General features: G+C 38.8%; 1 pseudogene; it reads right to left on the bottom strand.

The window, feature by feature from the left end:
* Positions 1 to 3,877: 3,877 nt before the first annotated feature.
* On the bottom strand, positions 3,878 to 4,575 carry LOC105547065 (annotated as a pseudogene).
* Between the last annotated feature and the right edge of the window lie 515 nt (positions 4,576 to 5,090).

Consider the following 5,090-nt stretch of genomic DNA (forward strand, 5'->3'; position numbering starts at 1 on the left):
CCAGCTACTCAGGAGGCTGAGGCAGGAGAATCACTTGAACCCGGGAGGCAGAGGTTGCAGTGAGCTGAAATCATGCCATTGCACTCCAGCTTGGGCAACAAGAGTGAAACTCCACCTCAAAAAAAAAAAATGAATATTGTATGGTAAATTCTTGTTCTAAAGTAAAATAACATGTTGTTTAAAAAGAAGGATGTTGGCCAGGTATGGTGGCTCACATCTGTAATTCCAGCACTTTGGTAGCCTGAGGTGGGCAGATCATGAGGTCAGGAGATTGAGACCATCCTGGCTAACATGGTGAAACCTCATCTCTACTAAAAATACATATACAAAATTAGCTGGGCATGGTGGTGGGTGCCTGTAGTCCCAGCTACTTGGGAGGCTGAGGTGGGAGAATGGTGTGAACCTGGAAGGTGGAGCTTGCAGTAAGCCAAGATCCATTGCACTCCAGCCTGGGCGACAGAACAAGACGCTGTCTTTAAAAAAAAAAAAAAAAAAAAAAAAAAAAAGATTATTAAGACAAGTCAGAAAGTCCAGGCATGTTGTAGATGGTCTGTGTAAGTTGTGAAAGGAAATTTATACACCAAAAGTAAAACTTGCTAAGAGTTACCATTATAGCATGTAATTGAAACTACTTAAAAAAATAGATTTATGTGTAAGGTGTGTGAAGAGAGTGAAATGTGTTTTTGGTAAAAGATTATGAGAAGGCATGGTAATGTAAATGGTGTTTGTTTGTTTGTTTTGACAGAGTCTTGCTCTGTCATCCAGGCTGGAGTGCAGTAGCATGATCTCAGCTCCTGCAACGTCTGTCTCCTGGGTTCAAGCAATTCTCCTGCCTCGGCCTCCTGAGTAGCTGGGACTATAGGCACATGCCGCCACACTCAGCTAATTTTTGTATTTTTGGTAAAGACAGTGTTTTGCCATGTTGGCCAGGCTGATCTCAAAGTCCTGAGTTCAGGCAATCCGGCTGCCTCAGACTCCCAAAGTGCTAGGATTACAGGAGTGAGCCACCCCGTCTGGTCCTGGAATGTAAATTTTTGTCTAGTTTAGGGAGTTAAAGGATTTTTTAACTAGATAAGATAAAGCTAAAGGTTTGAGTAAGTTGTGGAAGGTTTGTAAAAATTAATCTTGTAAAAAAAATTCTGTGTGTGAAAATGTTGACTAAATTTAAAGGGGTATAATTCAGTTTTTCTGTAAATCGACATAAAAATAAAAGCACAACAGGCTTTTCTTAAAGCATTGATCTCGTCTTTCACAAAAATTGTAAAGGGCTACAAAAGATTTATAAGAATCTCACCTCATAGTAAAACTGGTTAAGCATAAGGTGTTTTAAACCTTTAGCATAATTGATAGGTTTCCCAAAATTAAATTTCAACATCAAAATTGCCTTTTCTGACCTCTAACTTTGGGATGCAACAGAAGGCCCCTGAAACATCCAAAAGAGAGGTAAACAGGACTATTTGACATTTTAAGTTACATAGGAAGCACTATCAAAATAAAAATAATGTTTAATCTTCTTCAGGTTATATTTTAGTGAATGACATTAATATATGTTCCAAAATTGAATGGGATTTATAAAATTCTAATATGTCTGAGTATATGCTATCAATCATAATTATGGTTTTGATGTTAAGTAATTGTAAACCACAGAAATAACCAAATTTCATTGTCCTTTGTGCCTTTACCTATAACTACTTAAAGTTATTTTCACAGTTCATTGCTTAATGCTGATGTAGTTTCTGAAAACTTCATAAGCATGCAAAATTCTAGAATATGGTGTGTTTTAGGAGATTCATGAAGGGATGGAAAGGACCCGAAAAAGCACTCTTGAATACAGGTTTCTAGTAATTTTAGAATTATATAATTTGAACTGGGTAAGAATTCCTGGAACTTTAATGAAAAGACTGACTGGTTTATAAAACTGCTAACCCAAGTAGAACAAAAATTGACTGAATAACTAGAAAATACCTTGCCAAATTTTAATGTTAAATCAGCTGATAATGAAATTGTTTAGATATACAATTTGAACAAAATCCATGGTCTAAGTCAAATTACCTATGATAACCCATCAGTTAGTGCTTCACATGTAATTTGGAGAAATAACTGGTATTCTGCATTCCATGACTCATCATGGAAAAGACAAAATAATCCAAATTAAATATATTGGTGTGGTAATTTATAAATTGCTAAAATCATTTATAACTAATGTTTGGTTTGTCAAACCCAAATTCCTGGGAGAACAATCAAGGTTCAGGTATATTTGGTTACTGGATGGGCCATTTATACATTTTATAACGGGATTTCATTCAATTATCATTTTTAATGCATGTCTTCTAGTTGTATGAAAGCTCTCCCATGCAAGAGGGCTGATGTTATAACAGTAGATTATTATGCTACAGTGTATTTTCACCAGGTAAAAAAGCTTTTTATGGTTCACTGAGACAGTCAGCCACTTCACAATGTAGAACCCGAAGATTGGATCTTCTGAGAGCATTAGAGAAAGACTGCCCTTGCCATCCACATTGCAATGAAATTTGGGGGTCCTGAACTTTGGGTTCATAATATCACAACTGAGAAGGATCCCTCCACACTCTTGGAACTGTACACTCATTGGAATCCTTAAGGTAAAGCTAACCAAGGAGGTGTCTCCCCAGAAGAAAATGGCATCTTTGATGTGAACAGCTCTTCCTAAGATCATAGATCAAGACTTCTACTGTCATGAGACTCTTATCTTTGATTATTTTTCCTTGTTTATGCCTCTACTAACAACAGAAATGAAAAAGGGGTCTGTTGCTTGCACTTGCACTTATGGTGTATACTTTCATTTGTGAAGGATTTTGCAGTCAGCCGTATATGTGGATAACCTTATACTTTGAAAGATAAAAGATGAAGGCCCAATACTGGTGAGAAACTTTAATGGTACATTCCTTGCCTCATGGTCAGTCAGAAACAGAACATTGATTCACTCCTCTTATCCCACATCATGGGTTAAAGATAAATTGCCAGGAGGCCTTCACTCTTCTAGAAGTGCATCAATTGTTAGGCCCTTTTTCCATGGTTTGGAATAAAAGAGGCAGTGGTTAGAAATGTATCCCTCGTGATAGGCTCTATAGCAGATTCTATTGTAAAGGCTATAGTTACACAACAGACTTTAAATTCTCATGTGAAAGTTATGTTAAATTAGAGAACTGGCTAAACAGAAAAGTAGCTGTGCAGCTGCTGGCACTTGTGGCCTATGGAGAGATACATTAAATGTAGATTATAAAAATTCAGTTTTAGAGGATTCATGAAAAGACCACTTAGTTAAGCGAGTAGACTCTTCATCTAGCTCATTCTTTGATCTATTTGATTTTAGGAGGTTTGGTTTATGGGGACCTTGGGGAAGGAGCATACTTCAAACTCTTGGTATTATCCTCCAATAGTCAAAATAATAGTTTCCTTGGTGCACTGTGTTCTCTCAAAGATTTTTAAATGTTTACATGCAGAATGTCAAATGGTCTGTCTTCAACTAGAATGACAAGAGCTGAAAGAAATGTGCAACCATGAGGACAATATAACCTATGAATGACATGCTGAGACTGGAAACTCAAAATGATGGTAACTGAGAGTGGCACTAAGGCCTTAAGTTTTGTTTTTTGTTATTTTTTTAATCTTTTAATTGTCATTTTGTAGCTCCCCACCACAGCTGCCTCCCACCCTTCCCTTCAGTGATGACGTTTGCAGGCTTCAGGGGACCAGGGAACAAAGCTGGCACCTGGCAGCCCCACCACACTGCCAGCCAAGGAGAACAAGTCAAAATTACAAATTATCACAACAATTAGCGCCTGTACTTGGGGGATCTGCAAATTGAGGAGACCCCTGCTCCTCATTGTACAGGGGTCTATTTGGCAGTGACCTTGCTCTGGAGATGATGATATTCCTTCAGCCTGAGGGAACTGATGTTGATGAACCCGGTGGCATCAATTGGCTCATAATCACCCTGCACGTTCATGCTCACCAGCTCCTCATTGTAGAGAGACAGTGGGGATTCCCAGCCGAGGGTGTACACCTGGCCCTTGAGGACGGACACCTGCACTTTCCCTTCCACTTGCTTCTGGGACTTGGCGATGCAGTGGCGGACAAGTTCACACCCAGGGCTGTGCCAGAAACCAGTGTACATCAGCTCAGCAAATTTTAAGCCCAGGCCTTGTTTGATTTCGTGCACTTCCTGGTCCATGGTGAAGGCCTCGATGTCTAAATGAGCGTGGAAAGGAATGGTGCCTGCTGGAGTCTGGTAGATACCTCGGGACTTCATTCCAATGAAGCAGTTCTCCACGATGTCAATACGGCCCATGCCGTGCGTGCCTGCAACTTCATTCAGGTACATGAAGAGCTCCAAGGAGGTCTAGTGGATGGTGCCATCCTTGATGTTGGTCACCTTCATGGGGACCCCTTTTTTGAACTCGATCTCGAGAATGTCAGGGGTGTTGGGGGCTTTGGCAGGGTCCTGGGTCTTTGTGTAGAGACTCGAGGCGCTTGGTTCTTGGAGTTCTCCAGGATTCCGGCCTCATAGCTGATGTGCATGAGGTTCTCATCCATCTCGACCCAGCTGTTTCTGTACCTCACTTCCGGTTTCTGTAAGTAATTTCCCCGGACGAGGCATCCCTAGGTTTCTCTGAATCTGCTGTGATTCTGAGGGCTGCCAGATTCACGAACTGTTCATTGCTAAATTAAACTCTTTTAAATTTAAATTGGCTGAAGTTTTTCTTTTAACTATATTATATGTATAATATATACTGTTATACATTATTAATATATAACATATACTATTATACATTATTGTATTTTTATATGTGTACTATTATATATTATATAATATATCAATATATAACAATAATTGTATATATTCCATATTTTATATAGTTTATATTTTTTATATGTTATGTATATAATTTCTTTCATTGAGAAATATGTATTTCTCTTTTGCCCTTCCACCACAGAACACATTATCTTAATTAGCTTCGTACAGTTTTTTAATTTTTTTATTTTTTGAGACAGAGTTTTGCTCTTGTTGCCCAGGCTGGAGTGCAACAACATGATCTTGGCTCACTGCA

The sequence above is a fragment of the Mandrillus leucophaeus genome, unplaced genomic scaffold (assembly GCF_000951045.1).
Source record: "Mandrillus leucophaeus isolate KB7577 unplaced genomic scaffold, Mleu.le_1.0 Scaffold38, whole genome shotgun sequence".
In the NCBI taxonomy this organism is placed as follows: domain Eukaryota; kingdom Metazoa; phylum Chordata; class Mammalia; order Primates; family Cercopithecidae; genus Mandrillus; species Mandrillus leucophaeus.